The sequence below is a fragment of the Nannospalax galili genome, unplaced genomic scaffold (genome assembly GCF_000622305.1).
Source record: "Nannospalax galili isolate Female #2095 unplaced genomic scaffold, S.galili_v1.0 scaffold278, whole genome shotgun sequence".
Classification (NCBI taxonomy): domain Eukaryota; kingdom Metazoa; phylum Chordata; class Mammalia; order Rodentia; family Spalacidae; genus Nannospalax; species Nannospalax galili.
In genome coordinates, this window is record NW_008347536.1 from 11,976,657 (window position 1) to 11,992,467 (window position 15,811).

Below are 15,811 nucleotides of genomic sequence, written 5' to 3' on the forward strand. Positions count from 1 at the left end.
CTCTCCCCCTCCCTCCCTCTCCCTCTCCCTCTCCCCCTCCCTCTCTACCCTCCTCCTCCCTCCCCCCTTCTCTATGTGGGAACTCCCCCGAGAGAGTAGTCTCCTGCCTCTCCCCTTCCCCTCGAGGGCTGGTTCACACCCCCCCCCAATTCCTTCCTCCCAGTGGGAAGGTCTGCTCCTCCAGCCAGGGATGGGGCTCTCCCCCATTCTTGCGGGGGTGGGGGGGTGAAGTCGGTTCAGCTTCTCCACTCTGGGGAGGAGAGGGTTAATTTCGCCTTCTCCATAGTTTTCCTCCTTCTCGCCACCTCCCCCAAAATAATAGAAAAGCATCTCCCCACTTTTCTCAACCCCCCCCCCATCTCGGCACCAGGGTTCAGGGAAAGAAGAAGTCGATCTCCCATTTGCAGGGTGGGGTGGGGTGGTTAGTCTGTAGGCTGGAGGAGGGGCTCTGACGGCGGGGGAAACAGTTGAAGAAGGTGCTTGTTGCTCATGTTTCTCTCTCTGGTGCCGCTGGTCTATTATTGGTGTTCGCAAGTGGTGCTCCTTCCACATAAGGCCACCGCGCGGGTGCAGGGCGCATGCTCTGCCCGGCCCCATTGAAACTTCCTCCTGCTGCTGGTTCTTCTACTGGAGCATCTCCGCGCAGTGCCTCCTGGTTGCAGCCCTCACACTGAGCGCTAATACTCTCCCCTCATTAATCCCGACCCATGCCGCTCCTTTTCTGGCATTTTATTTCCCTTAGAGAAGGTTTATTTGGGTACTCTGAACATTGCCTTTGTCTGGGTACAGCCTTTAGTGAAGAACCATTTTCCAAATGGGCTTAAAAAAAATAAAATTTGTAGGTGACCAGGGTGGCCTGGGAACAGACACGATGGCTATTTCCTAAGAAATCAAACTCTTCTTCTATTCTCTATTGAAATGAAGAAGTTCTCAATAATGATGTACTTACATGGCTAGGAAAAGGGCCAAGTGTGAAGTTCTCAAAAGTATTACCTGCAGAGAAAATGTCTGATGTACGGCTAACCGTACAGCAGTAAAGAAGAGTCCTGTATCTCTCTTACTGGTCCACATTTCTTCTTCTCTCTGGCTTATAAAAGGCCAATTTTTACAATATGGAAGAGAAGGGTGAGTAATTATATTAAGACCCTGCAGAATTTCTTTAAACATTAAACTTCCAGTGTAGTAATTTTTTTTAACTTAAAAAAATTTATTATTTTTATTCTATGTGTATGTGTGTATTGCGTGCATGTAAGTAAGTGCACCTGTATTGTGCAGTGCCTGGGGAAGACAGAAGAGACTGTCGGATCCCCTGGGACTGGAGTTACGGACAGTTGTTAGCTGCCATGTGGGTGCTAGGATTCGAACTCAGGTCTTCGGCAAGAACAACCAGTGTTCTTAACCCCTGAGCCATCTCTCCAGCCCCAGTGTAGTAACTTAATATCAAATTGTATTTGCATTCTTGTTTTGAAGGAAATAGTTACTGTGAACTAGGATGCCTTCAGTTACTTTTAGGATACTTTAGGGAATAGTTTGTCAGAGAGAAAATGGGAGAATTTGGGGGGAAAGTGGTGGTAAATTGATTTTAGAATTTACTTGGCCCAAATTAAGAGGCAGATATAGGCTTTCCCGGGTGGCATTGCATTTTGGGTAGTGTATAAGCTTGCTTGTTTCTACATTCTTTTTAAATACTTTGACCAGTGCACTTAGTTTGTATTAGTACTGGAAGACTTTTTTTTTTTGCTATTTCTAGTGTTGAGCTAAGCAAAAATGGGAATTAAGTTGGGTTAAGAGGACTCTTTTAGCTCAGCCACAGCATTACCATTGATATAGTTGCTAAGGGGACTGATAATAGATTCTGTCATGATGATGTAAGAATAATTATTAATTAATGTTATACAGTTCAAGAGACATGGATGGCCAATGACTCTGAAGGTGAAAGTTTTTACTGTGCAGGAAAAAGATTTTTCAGAACTTTGATGATGGCTCAGCCTACTTAAAATAGTTCAGGTAATAAGACTTAAACTGAGACTTTTGGGAAAGGAGTTGTGGTGTGCTAGAAAGAGTTCAAACTGCTGGGCATGTTGGTGCACATCTTTAATCCCAGCACTCCAGAGGCAGAGACAGGCGAATCTGAGTTTAAGGCCAGCCTGGTCTACATAGTGAGTTCCAGGCTGGCTGGGCCTACAGAGAGACCCTGTCTCAAAAAAGGGTTGAAAATACAGATTTTAGTGTTGAGCAACATAATATATATAGGTTGTAGGGCCAACTGTTTTCATTTATATGGACCTCAGTTTCTTTGGTAAATAGAGATAATAGCTAAGGAACAGTGCTTCAAAAATCCTTTCATAGACCAGGTAGTACAAATATTGTTCTATTTCTTTTTTTTTTTTTTTTTTCTGTCTTTTTGATGCAGGGTCTCCCTGTAGCCCCAGCTTTCCTGGAACTATTTCCAATTTTATTAAAGATGTTTTTCAGATAAAAGGTACACTAATACATTTGTAATTAAATTAAAAATTTTGGTGAGTTGTGACTGAGTTGAGGGTGGGAATCTGCGTCATAATCAAGTGAGTTTTGCTCTATATTAATTTAATTACTTTAAGAAAGCAGTTCTAGCTGGGCTTGGTGGCACACATCTTTAATCTCAGCACTCAGGAGGCAGAGGCAGGTGGATTTCTGTGAGATGGAGGCCAACCTGGTCTTCATGAGTTGTAGGCCAGCTGGGACTACAGGGAGACCCAGTCTCAAAAAACAAACAAACAAAAAAGTGACATGTACCTTCTAATGACATCATAGTATGGAGTAATAATGTTATAGTGTAGCAGTGTTAGAACTTATACTGTGTTTGGCTTAATTTTTGTATACCATTAAACAAGATGGTGTCACTGTGTAGCTAGTCTTAAATTTCTGTGTAGCTCAGGCTACCTTTGAACTCTACATAGCCCAGGGTAGCGTTGAACTCCATGCTCCTTCTGCCTCAGTTTCCCGAGTTCTGGAAAGGCAGGCACTTGCGTGTTTTTCTCTTTCAGTACTGGGACTTCCAAACCAGGGCTTTCTGCCTGGCAGGTAAATATTCTACCACTGAGCAACCTCCCTAGCTGGAGGTTGCTGCATGCAATCATACTCATTTGTGCTTGTATTTAATTATTTTAGGTTCAACTGTGCAGTCAAAATGTCAAGTATAAAAGGATATACGTTTTATGTTTAAATGAGATTGTGATTATAACTGAATGTTCTCTCTTCCTAGTGCTTAATTGAATTGTGTGATAGTACTTTATGGGGTGCATTTGATGAGCTACAAAAGATGACTACTGTAACTGGTGATACTGTCTCTTAATTTAAACATGATTTCAGCAAGTGCATGTACCACATGGGTTTGTAATGTTAAGCCATTGGGGGTGACAGTACTGGACCAAGAGCCTGTCTTCACTGAAAATTTCCAGTCTTGGCTTTTTTGAGTTTGAAGAAATAAGTATTCTTCAGAGCGCTTATTAGAAGAATGTTTCTTCTCCATCATTTTTGGTATGTCCAGAGTTGAGGTAACCAAAAGTTACAAACGTAGAGAAGGGTGGTTGTTAGCATTGTCATAGGATAGGAGGTAATTGGGACAAAAGCACTTTTGGCTAAAGTGGACTTGTTAATGCATAGTGGCCTAGTTTTTTAGTTATTCAGAAGTTCGCTGTGAAATTTGCTGTTGAAAGTTTTAGAGGCTGGCTCAGTGCCTGATGACCTGAGTTTATATTCCCAGCACCCACATAAAAGCAAGGAGTGGTGGTGGTCATCTGTAATCTCAGTGCTGAGGAAGGGTGGGGACCATTCAGCCTATTGAGCTCAATAGGTCTTGTCTCAAAAAATAAGGTGGAGGGTTGGGAGTATGCCATTAGTCCCAGCACTCGGGAGGCAGAGGCAGGCAGATCTCTGTGAGTTCAAGGCCAGCCTTGTCTACATAGTGGGTTCCAGGTCAGCTGGGGCTACAGAGAGACCCTGTCTCAAAACATAAATAAATAAATAAATAAATAAATAAATAAATAAATAAATAAATGTTAAATAAGGAGAGTAATAGAGAAAATAGCAGAAGTTGACCTCTGGCCTGCTGCAGGTATACAGGTGAGCACAACTCCCCACCCCCAGGTAGACCACCATTTAAAAAGGTAAGCATTTATTAGCTACTTCATTAATTTACTATGGACCATCTGTTGCATGGTAATTCTAGCAAATATTGTAAGGACTTAGAAGAAAATAAAAGCATCAGAAATGGGTCAATTTTAAGGAATTTTCTGTCTAGTAAGAAATAGCTAAACTGACCTTGAGCTACCTGTGACCCTTCAAATCCCTCTGGGATTTTATTAAGTGTAGGATTAGTATCTGCATTCTAGACTACAAATTATGGAGTGCAGTTAGCCCTGTGTCAAGTTTATGGTGAGATGAACTACATTCATTGTGGAAAAATAAGAGTAGTTCAAGCCTGGGGCTGGAGAGATGGCTCAGTTAAGAGCACTGGTTGTTCTTGCAGAAGACCTGGGTTTGAATCCCAGCACCCACATGGCAGCTAACAACTGTCTGTAACTCCGGTTCCAGGGGATCTGACAGCTTCTTCTGTCCTCCGCTGGTATTGCACGACTTGGGTGCACTTACCTACATGCAGGCAGTACACACATACACAGAAAAATAATAAATAAAATATTTTTAAAAAAGTAATTCAAGCCCAAAGTACATTTAACTTGAGTCATGTCTTCAAGGAAGGTATTTATGTATGTAGATTTAAGAAAAAAATTTATTTGACTCTCTGCTTGATGGATAGTCTTGATTTATTTTGCTTTTTTCTCTCCTTTATTGAACTATGAGGTAGATGCCATTACAGAAGGTCTTAGGATGCTTTATTTTATTTTATTTTATTTTATTGTTTTTATTTTATATGTACGAGTGTATTGCCTGCACGTATGTAAGTGCACTTGTGCCACACAATGCCCACGAAGGTCTGAGGAAGGTGTTGGATTCCCTTGGAACTGGAGTTACAGATGATTGTTAGCCATCACGTGGGTGCTGGAGACTGAATGCTGGGTCCTCTGGAAGAACAACCAGTGCTCTTAACCCTGAACCATCTCTCCAGTGCAGATGCTTTCATTTTTCTGTTCCTGTTAATACTTGTATAATATCAAATACTATTGGGAAAATGATCTTAGTCTTCATTTAAGAAATTATTTTTTGCCGGGTCTGGTGGCACATGCCTTTAATCCCAGCACTAGGGAAGCAAGTGGATTTCTGAGCTCGGGCCAGCCAGGGCCACATAGCGAGACCCTGTCTCCAAAAAGAAAAGTTATTTCTTTTGGTAAGTGGTCTGATTGCCCACTATGAGCCAGGTGTGAATGTATGGTTGAATATATTATTAAGCCACATAAGTGATATCCTTGTCCTCATTAAACTTATAGTCTTAACAGTGAAGACAGACAATGGAACCCTAAGATTTAAAAACTAGTGTTATATAAACAAGCATAATGTAAAGTCCTTAAGTTTTAAAATGATCACTCACTTTTTGTACATGTATATGCATGTATTGCCTGCATGTATGTAAGTGCACCCATGCCATGCAGTGCCTGAGAAGAGGCAGGAAAGGGCATCGGATTCCCCTGGAACTGGAGTCACAGATGGTTGCTAGCTGCCTTGTGGGTGCTGGAAATCGAACCTGGATCCTCTGCAAGAACAGCCGGTGCTTTTAACCACTGAGCCATTTCTTCAGCCCCCAGGCACACTATCTTGCCTTGCCTTTCCTCTCTGCCTCAGTTTCCTAAACCTCAAGGCCAAAGTTATACCACCTGTACCATGTGAAAGGATTGCTTCTCTCATTTGAGCACCTTCTCTTAGTGCCTGTTAGTTCTTGTGTGTCTTGTATTGGAACAAAGTGTGAGGGAGAAGGGAAACACTGAAATTCAAAAAGCATATGCTTTAGGTTTTTGAGTTACTAAGTAATTAAAGCCTAAATAAGGTTTTACTGACTTCAACAGTAATAAACTTGTTAGAAACTTCAAACATTATCAAATGGTTATTTACTTCACTTAGTCTTAAAAACGAGCAAATGTAATGAGCAAATGCCTACTTTACAAAAACTTATTCCTTTTATCTTGAGTTTAAGGATGTGTGACTACCAGTTGAGTCATGATAACAATTCATCTGTATGTGTGCATGCTTGCTTATGTGCTTTTATGGATGACAAATGGCAGTGTTAGCTTATTTTCTCTTAATCAGTTAATACAGATTTTGCAGTACCTTTTGCTTCAAATTTTGCTCAGAATCAAGAATTAAGTAAATTTTAGTGCTCACTTTAAAATACCATGTAAACTAGGTGTGGTGGTGCATTCCCTTAATGCCAGCACCTAGGAGGCAGAGGCAAGTGGCTCTCTGAGATCAAGGCCAGTCTGGTCTACATAGCAAGTTCCAGGCCACCTGGGGCTAAAGGAGACTCTATCTCAAAACAAAAACAACAAAAAACATGTAAATTTGGTTTCTCAAATAAGTTTAATTTTAATGGTAAATTTGTCACGTTTAACTATTTAAGATTAATTGTGTGTACGTGTCATGTGTGCACCACAACTCTCTTAAAGGTCAGAGTACAACCTACTGGAGTACAGACTCTCCTTCTGTCATATGAGTTCCAGGATTGAACTAGGTTTTCAGCCTTGGCAAAAGTGCCTTTACCCTCTGAGCCATCTTGCTAACCCTTAAACTTTTTATTTTTATTTTTAAATTTTATGTGTATGGGTGTTTTGCTTGCATGTGTATTAGCACACCTGTGCATGCAATATGGAGGCCATTAAAGGGTGTTAGATTCCCTGGAACTGGAGGTACAGATGGTTTGTTACCCATTCTGTCAGTACTAGGAATCGAATCCTAGTCCTCTGCTAAAGCAGCCAGTGCTTTTAACCATTGAGCCAGCTCTCCAGCCCTTCTCATTAAACTTAAAACAAAACCCCTTATTTGTGGACCTGTAAATGGAACCCAGGACCTTTTCCCCATGCTTGGTATATAGTTTATCATTGAGATACATCTGGAGCCTGTTCTGTTTAGTAAAAGTACACAGAAGAGGCTGGGTGTGGTGGTGCACGCCTTTAATCCCAGCACTCAGGAGGCAGAGGCAGGTGGATCTCTGAATTCAAGGCCAGTTTGGTCTACAAAGTGAGTTCCAGGCCAGCTGGGGCTACAGGGAGACCCTGTCTCAAAAAGACAAAAAAAAAAAAAAGTACACAGAAGAGAGGTGTGGAACAGAGGTGGGGTGGGGTGAGGTAAGTAGTTGCAATAGGTATCACCTTACCAGTTTAGGTGACAAAAATACCCCAGCAAACAACTTGAAAGGCAGAAAGATTATTTTGGCGCACAGTTTGAAAGGTTTAAATCCATAGTCGGCTTGCTTCAGAGGACTGTAGGGGAGCAAAGTTGCTCATTTGGTGGCAGCCAGGAAAGAGGGATGTGGTAAAGAGGGGATGGGAATCCGAAGGCCTAACCTGGGCTCAAGATTCATCCCTTAAAGACCTAGTGATCTACTTCTTTCAGCCCTACCCCAGTTCCTGATGGTCCATTCAGCTATGAACTCATTGATGGGTTAATCTGTGAGTTAGTATCCTCATGATCCAGTCACCTCTCAATAGCATCACCAGCTAAAGATCAGCTTTTCAACGTAGCTTTTCAACATAGCTTTTCAGGAGGATACTTTATATCCAAACCGTAACACAGGGCAAGTTAACAGAAAACAAAAATGGTGCTTAGGAACATGTTTGCCCTAAACTGGGGTGACCTTTTCAGCCTAAGAACATAGGGTCTGGAAGTGCATGATAGAGTAGTAGTGCTGAATTAACTGAATTAACGGAAGAAAGGAAAGGATGAGGGAAGAACTTAACACATGCCTCCCAGCAGACAGACCAGGTTTCAGCCTTGTGTATTTGCACAAAGTTTGCTTGGATAGTAAAATAAAGAACACATGGGCTCATATAAGTGAAGTTTAAGAAGGTATTGAGAGGGGCACTGGCTTCTTGTGCACCACGTTCCCAACACCCACATGGCCGCAGCAAAACACTCATACACTTTATTTTTATTTATTTATTTATTTATTTATTTATTTATTTATTTATTTATTTATTTATTGGTCTTTTTGAGACAGGGTCTCCCTATAGCCCCAGCTGGCCTGGAACTCACTGTGTAGACCACGCTGGCCTGGAACTCAGAGATCCGTCTGCCTCTGCCTCCCGAGTGCTGGGACTAAAGGCATGTGCCACCATGCCCAGCTCTTAAACTTAATTTTTTAAAAAATGAAATAAAAGCAAGCATTCAGAGCTAGTGATGTAGCTTGGGGGTTTAACAGCTGCCTAGCTTGTGTAAGGCTCTGGCTTCATTCATCAGCACCACAAAACAACACAACAGGACTCATTTTTAAGTCAGGCATGGTTACTTAATGGTAGTAATCCTGGCACTCAGGAGGTGGAGGCAGGAGGATCAGGATTTCAAGGCTAGTCCCAGCTGTATAGCAGATTTGAATCCAGCCTGGGCTCCATTAAGACTTTGCCTGGAAGGAAACATTTAGAGTGAAAGTTGAGTCTGTATTTACTGTAGATTTTAAACCTTTTTTTCCTATTTTAATACATGTTTATATTAGTTATTTTTTCAAAGATAGGATTATAGTCTTCCTGTTTGATTTTTCTTTTTACATTTTATTTTCTATATTACATATTTCTTTATTCATCACCAAAGATTACTTAACAGTAGTTTCCTAGAGGCTTTCTAAAAGGGAACTTGAGTTGTTACTCTTATATTTAATCATGACTTTCTCAATGCAGTGAATGTTTCCATCATCTGTCCAAGCCATCCAGATTGGAAACCAAGGTCCTGTACTAGATACTAACTCTGACACACTTCTGGTTTGTTATCAAGGCTTGCTGAGCCCATTTCCTCTCTCCCTCCCTCTCTCTTTCTCTAAGACCAAGGTTTCCCTGCAGCCTCAATGGACCTGGAACTTGCTTCGTAGACCACACTGTCCTCTGTTTCAAGAGATCCATCTACCTCTGCCTACCAAGTGCTGGGATTAAAGGCATGTGCCGTCACACCCACATATTTTCTTTTCTTTTTTAAAAATTTAATTATGTGTCTCTGTGTGGGCATATACAAGTGAGTGCCAGTGCCTGTGGAGGCCAGAGGTGTCGGATCTGAAGCTACTGAAGCTAGAGTAGCAGGCAGTTGTGAGCCACCTAACATGGGTGCTGGGAACCAAACTTGGGTCCTCTACAAGAGCAGTACACTTAACTGCTAAACCGTCTCTTCAGCCTCCTGAGCCCGTCTTCTTTAGCCCCTTTTATTTTCAGTCTCAGTCTTCCATTGCTATTGATAATGTTCTCTGAAGATGTGAAAGCTTGTTTTCTTCATGCTTTTCCTTTCATCTCCCTTCCTCTCCAGTCTTCCTTCCCTGCTCATTACTTACCTGTCAGGTCTGCTCTATGAGCATCAAGTACTTCTCTGTTTCCTAGGCTGAATTAATGGCTTCACCTCCTTACCCAACATGTTCTCTGTATAGATTGTCACAGTACTCATGAGCTCTTTTTGCTTACAGTTTAGTAGACAGTAGGAAGGTCCTTGAGAGCAGGGATTCTTATCATTTTAAAAGCTATTTTATTTTTTATGTGTATGAGTGTATTGCCTTGCACGTGTGTAAATGCACCTATGTGGTGCAATGCCCACAGCAGTCAGAGGAGGGCATTGGATCCCCTGGATGTGGAGTTAAGGATGATTGTTAGCCACCATATGGGTGCTGGGTACTGAACCTGGGTCCTCTGCAAGAGCAGCCAGTGCTTTTAACCACTGCACCATCTCTAGCCCTGGGATTCTTACCATTTTAACCCTCTGATGAGTAATCGTGTTTAATAAATGTTGTTTTTCCTAGTTTGTTATAGGGCATGTCCTGCTCTAAAATTTCTTTTTGGAACTAAATTGAATATAAAGTAAACTTTTGCCCTAAACATTTGCTGAGAATATAAGGATGGAATTCTTTCTATTCACAGTAGGAAGTAATTGACATGTTGGTTAGTGGTACCACCGACATTAAACAGATTTTATGTCTTATTTCATTTAGATGTAGCATTGTGATTAATGCATGTAATTGAAAATTAAAGCCTACTCTGATAGTTTAACATAGCTGTGGACAAGCTATAGCCTGTGGGTAGAATCTGGCCCCTCATCTGTTTTTGTAAATAGTTTTACAGCTGTACAGCCATGTTTTTACATTGTCCCCAGGTTCCTTTGGCAGAATTGAGTAATTGTCACAGTACGTAGAACCTGCAAAATAAAGTCATTTACTCTCTGACCTCTTCCAGGAAAAAGATTGCTGATGCCTATTCCAATATGTGAAGAAAGAAACCTATCAGAATATTATTTCTGTTAAAATTAGTATGATACAAACTAAATACATAGTGTCCTGTGAATGAAAATATCAATGAAGCTGGGCGTGGTGGCGCACGCCTTTAATTCCAGCAGAGGCAGGTGGATCTCTGTGAGTTCAAGGCCATCATGGTCTACATAGTGAGTTACAGACCAGCTGGGGTTACAGGGCTACAGGGAGACCCTGTCTCAAAAAGACCAAAAAAGACCTAAAAAAAAAAAAAGATCTCTGAGTTCAAAACCAGCCTAGTCTACATGGTAAGTTCCAGGCCACTCAGGGCAGCATACATAACCTGTCTCAAGAAAAAAAAAACCCAAACCAAAATAACAACAAAAACTTACTTAGAAGGAAAAAAAGTAATTTAAATGAACTTTTAACTTTTTCCAACCATGACCTTTCCCCTTTGAGAAATTTTTATGTAGCCCTGCGTATATATGTATGTAAAATAGCTATACCAGTCCAACATTTATTGATAGTAAGTTTAACTTTGTAATATATAACATTTTATCATAAAAGACAAAGGCAAATTTGCATACTAATGAGATGGATGTTGCTTGTTTTACATGAACTATTAGGTCTTGGCTATTTGATACTGCATAGTGTAGCATCTTTGATTTTTCTGTAGATGGCTACTTTGGTTTTATAACTGTCAATATAGGGATGCCACGTCTATAAATGCTGAGCACAAAGTGGCCGAAGCAGGGTTAGGTTAAGATATTGTTAGAAATTCTGTCCTAATCCCAGCCCAGAATTTAATATGGTGATGCAGGCCTGAAATTCTAGCACTGGGGAGACAGCAAGAGGATTGCCACAAGTTCCCACCAGATCCGTAGGCCAGCCACAGCTACATAGCCAGACTTTGTTTCAAAAACACAGTATTTTGGCTTTATTTAAGCCAAGCTTGGTAATACATACCTTTAATCCCAGCACTCAAGGAGGCAGAGAGACAGATCTTTGTGAGTTAGAGGCAAGTCTGGTCTACATAGTGAGACCCTGTCTCAAAAAGGAAAAAAAAAAGGAAAGAAAAATCTGGGACTGGAAAGATAGTTCAAGGTTAAGGTTAAGAGCCCTGTTGCTCTTTCAGAGGACCTGGGTTCAATTCCTAGCATCCACATGGTGGCTAATAGCTGTCCATAACTCCAGTTACAGGGGAACTTGGAGGTCTTCTGACCTCCGAGGGCATTGCATAACACAGGTGCACTTACATATATGGAGGCAATACGCTCATACACATAAAAGTAATAAAATATTTAGCCAGGTGTAGTGGTGCACACCTGCTGTCTCAGCACTTGGGAGGCAGAGGCAGGCAGATCTCTGTGAGTTCAAGGCCAGCCTGGTCTACATAGTGAGTTTCAGGACAGCTGGGGCTACAGGGAGAACCCTGCTTCAAAAAGACAAATAAATAAATAAATAAATAAACAAATAAACAAATAAACTAATCAAATATAATGGACATCATTTGTTTGTTTGTTCATTTATTTATTGTGGAGCCTTATGCCTGAGAGGTAAATGGTTCCCCAGCCAATCAAGATTAATTTATATTGCTTATACCTGTAATCACAACAGTTGGTAGGCTGAAGTGGGAGAATTGCTCCAAGTTCAAGGCCAGCCTGGCTATAGAGAAAAACCATGTCTTAAAAAGAAAATAAGGGGCTGGAGAGATGGCTCAGCTACTAAGAGCAGAGCTGTTCTTGAAGAGGACCCAAGTTCAGTTCCCAGCACCCATATCAGTCCTCTCATAACTCCCTGTAACTCCAGCCCCAAGGGGATCCAGTGCCCTCTTCTCGCTTCTGTGGGGACTACACTCACATACACATATACACATGTACACATACACACAATTTTTTTTTTTTTTTTGGTCTTTTTGAGACAGGGTCTCCCTGTAGCCCCAGCTGGCCAGGAACTCACTGTGTTTACCAGGCAGGCCTTGAACTCACAGAGATCCGCCTGCCTCTGCCTCCCAAGTGCTGGGACTACAGGCATGCGCCACCACGCCCGGCAACAATTAAAATTTTTTAAAAAATAGAAAATGAAAATATGAGAGGGGTGGAAGGAAGAAGTAGATCCATTATAATTCATCCTTTAAATCTACATCACATGTTCAGATGCACAGATCTTGAATGTTGCTTAAAAATTTTAGGAATTCCAGACTGGAGAGATGGCTCAATGGTTAGGAGCACTGGCTGCTCTTGCAGAGGACCTGGGTTCGATTCCCAGCACTCACATGGTAGCTAACAACCATTTGTAACTCCAGTTCTAGGTGAATCTGACACCGTCTGACCTCCACAGTCATTGCAGGGCACAGGTGCATTTACATGCATGCAGGCAATACACTCATACACATAAAATAAAAATAAGAAATAAAATATTTTTTAAAAAATTTTTGGAATTCTATCCTTGTTACGGAGAAATGAAGAAAATTGTTCTGTTGCTATGAAAAGTAAACTGTATTAAAATATGAATTGTTTCCTTTTGGTCATTTATAGCAAGGCACATTAGATCTTTGATCTCTGAGAAAGACAAAATAAAAGGTAGAGTTCTGTGACCACCATGGCTTCCTGTCCACAGTCAGCTTCTGGACCACAGAAGCAGGGGGAGGGAGCCTAGTGAGAATCTGGAAGCCTCACTCATTTGAGGAAGCAGCCATTGGATTTGGACAGGCTTTTTTTGTAGCTACAAGTTGTGAGGCCAAGTTCTGAAAAGGAGGAAGCTATACAGAAAAAAGAACTTTACATATTTCTATGGGCTTAACCTTGAGTGTTTACTGAATTCTGGGGCGGGGTATGTGCTGACACATACAAGGCTGACCAGTGGGATGAATTAGAACATTTCTACAGCTTCCACTGAGGGTGTCTGAATTCTAGCCAGAGCGAAGGAATCTTTGTAGCCCACAGGACACTCAGTGGATAACCGAGAGGGCTTATTGTAGAACTGGCAGGAAAAAAATAATAAAAAAACAACAAACAAAACAGATCTGCAGGTAACTGCTTGCCAGGACAAAACTCAACTCTCTTCTATAGAATGATTACAAAATCCAGACACTCAAAGCATGGATGGAATATTTTCTGGCATCCAAACAGAAATTACTAGACATATTGAGAAAAATCAGTCCAAAGAAATACTTCAGAAATTACAAATGCTGCAGCTAGTACCTTAAAACAGCTCTTATAATAAAGCCATGTATAGTGGCACACATCTGTAATCCCGGGTACTTGGGAGGTTAGAGCAGGAGGATTGAGATATTAAAGTCAGTCTGAGTTACACATGGAAATCCTGTCTCAAAAACAAAGCAGCAGAACGGTCTGGAGAAATGGCTCACTGGTTAAGAGCACTTGCTGCTCTTCTAGCTAGTTCAGTTCCCAGCACCCATATTAGGTGGTTTGCAATTGCCTGTAACTCGGAATCCAGCATACTCTTCCTGGCTTCTTTGGGCATCTGCATGTATACATACACACAGACACATATATATGTATATATGTGTGTGTGTATATATATATGTATAAAATCTCCACCACCCCGAACCTTTCCATGTGTCCCTAGATCATCCCCTCTTTTTGAGACAGGGTCTCCCTGTAGTCCCAGCTGTCCTGGAACTCCCTGTGTAGACCTGGCTGGCCTTGAACTCACAGAAATCTGCCTGCCTTTGCCTCCCGAGCGCTGGGATTAAAGGCGTTTGCCACCATACCCTGCTCACATACATATAATATTTAATAAAAGTATTTAAAGAAAAAATACAAGCATAACAAGAGATGTAAAAGGTACCAAATGAAATCCTAGTGATGACAAATAACATTTAAAATAAAACAAGGGATGCTGGAGAGATGGCTCAGCTTGGTTAAGAACACTGGTTGTTCTTGCCGAAGACCCGGGTTCGTATCCCAGCACCCACATGACAGCTAACAACTGTCCATAACTCCAGTCCCAGGGGATCTGACAGCCTCTTCTGACCTCCGCAGGCATTGCACGACATGGGTGCATTGACCTACATGCAGGCAATGTACTCATACACATAAAATTAAAAGTTAAAAAAAAGACCCATTAGGTACTTTGAGGGGCTTCTCAGTGGGGAAAAGACACCAAACCTGCTGCCAACATCACTGCCATTTCTCATATGCTGCTGAAGGGGGCAAAAATAAGGTCATTTGATTTGTTTAAAAAAAAAAAATACTGAATAGAAAAAGAAAAAAAAAAGGCTGCCAACATATACTTTTATGTTTAGCAAAATATTCTTCAAAAACAGTGGGGAAATAACCTTAGACAAATAAAACTGCTCGTTGTAAGCTAGCTTGCCTCCACTGTAAGAAACATCTTCATGCTGGGCGTGGTGGTACACTTCAAGGAGTTGAAGAGCTGGCGAACATGCAAATAAATACAAAATGGCACTTTCCTTGATCTCAAACCTTTATTTTTTAAAATACTTATTTTTATTTTATGTGTATGAGTGTATTGCCTGCATGTATGTAAGTGCACCCATGTGCAATGCCCTTGAAGGTTAGAAGAGAGTGTTGAATCTTCTGGAACTGGAGTTACCGATGGAGTTCGCTACCATGTGGGTGCTGGGAATCGAACCTGGGTCGTCTCAGTGAGTAGCCAGTGCTCTTAACCGCTGAGCCATCTCTCCATACCTGATCTGTCTCTTTTTTTTTTTTTTTGAGATAGGGTCTCCCTGTAGCTTGGCTGTCCTGGAACTCACTATGTAGACCAGGCTGGCCTTGAACTCACAGAGATCCACCTGCCTCTGCCTCCTGAGTGCTGGGATTAAAGCCGTGGTAAAAAATTTATGTATTGCAATTTACACAAAATACACAGAAACAAAATATATGAGAACTGTAGCACAGAAGATAAGCACATGGAGATGCAAGTTTAGTGTTGCAGGGGCATGGTTACTCTGCATGTGAAGAGGCAGAGTGTTATATTGTTCTTTATAATATTATTTATATTTATTATTTATATTGCAGGGGAGTATTACCCTAAATGTGATGGGGCAGAATGTTATTTAATGGCGCAGTAGTGAGCTAAAGATTAGCCTTCAACAGCCACTAAAAAAGGGTGGGGCTGCAGGGCAGTGGGGAGAGCCCTTGTTTAGCATGTGCAGAGCCCTGATACAACCCGAAGTCCTGTAGAGGAAAAAAGAAAGGAAAGAAGTTACCTTTTTGTGGTTTTTTTGAGACGGTCTCCCTGTAGCCCCAGTTGGCCTAGAACTTGCTATGTAGACCAGGCTGGCTTGGAACTCACAGAGATCTGCCTGCCCGAGTGCTGGGACCACAGGTGTGTATCACCAGACCCGGCAATTAGAGTACATTTCAATGATATAATACAGAAGGCTAGGCGTGGTGGCACACACCTTTAACCCAGCACTTGGGAGGCAGAGGCAGGAAGATCTCTGTGAGTTCAAGGCCA

The 15,811-nt window shown here is 41.5% G+C and overlaps 1 protein-coding gene across 1 annotated transcript in view; it reads left to right on the forward strand.

The window, feature by feature from the left end:
• Positions 1-15,811, forward strand: part of Rsf1 (remodeling and spacing factor 1) — a 149,145-nt gene that overhangs the window by 916 nt on the left and 132,418 nt on the right. The gene's annotated exons all lie outside the window — the stretch shown is intronic.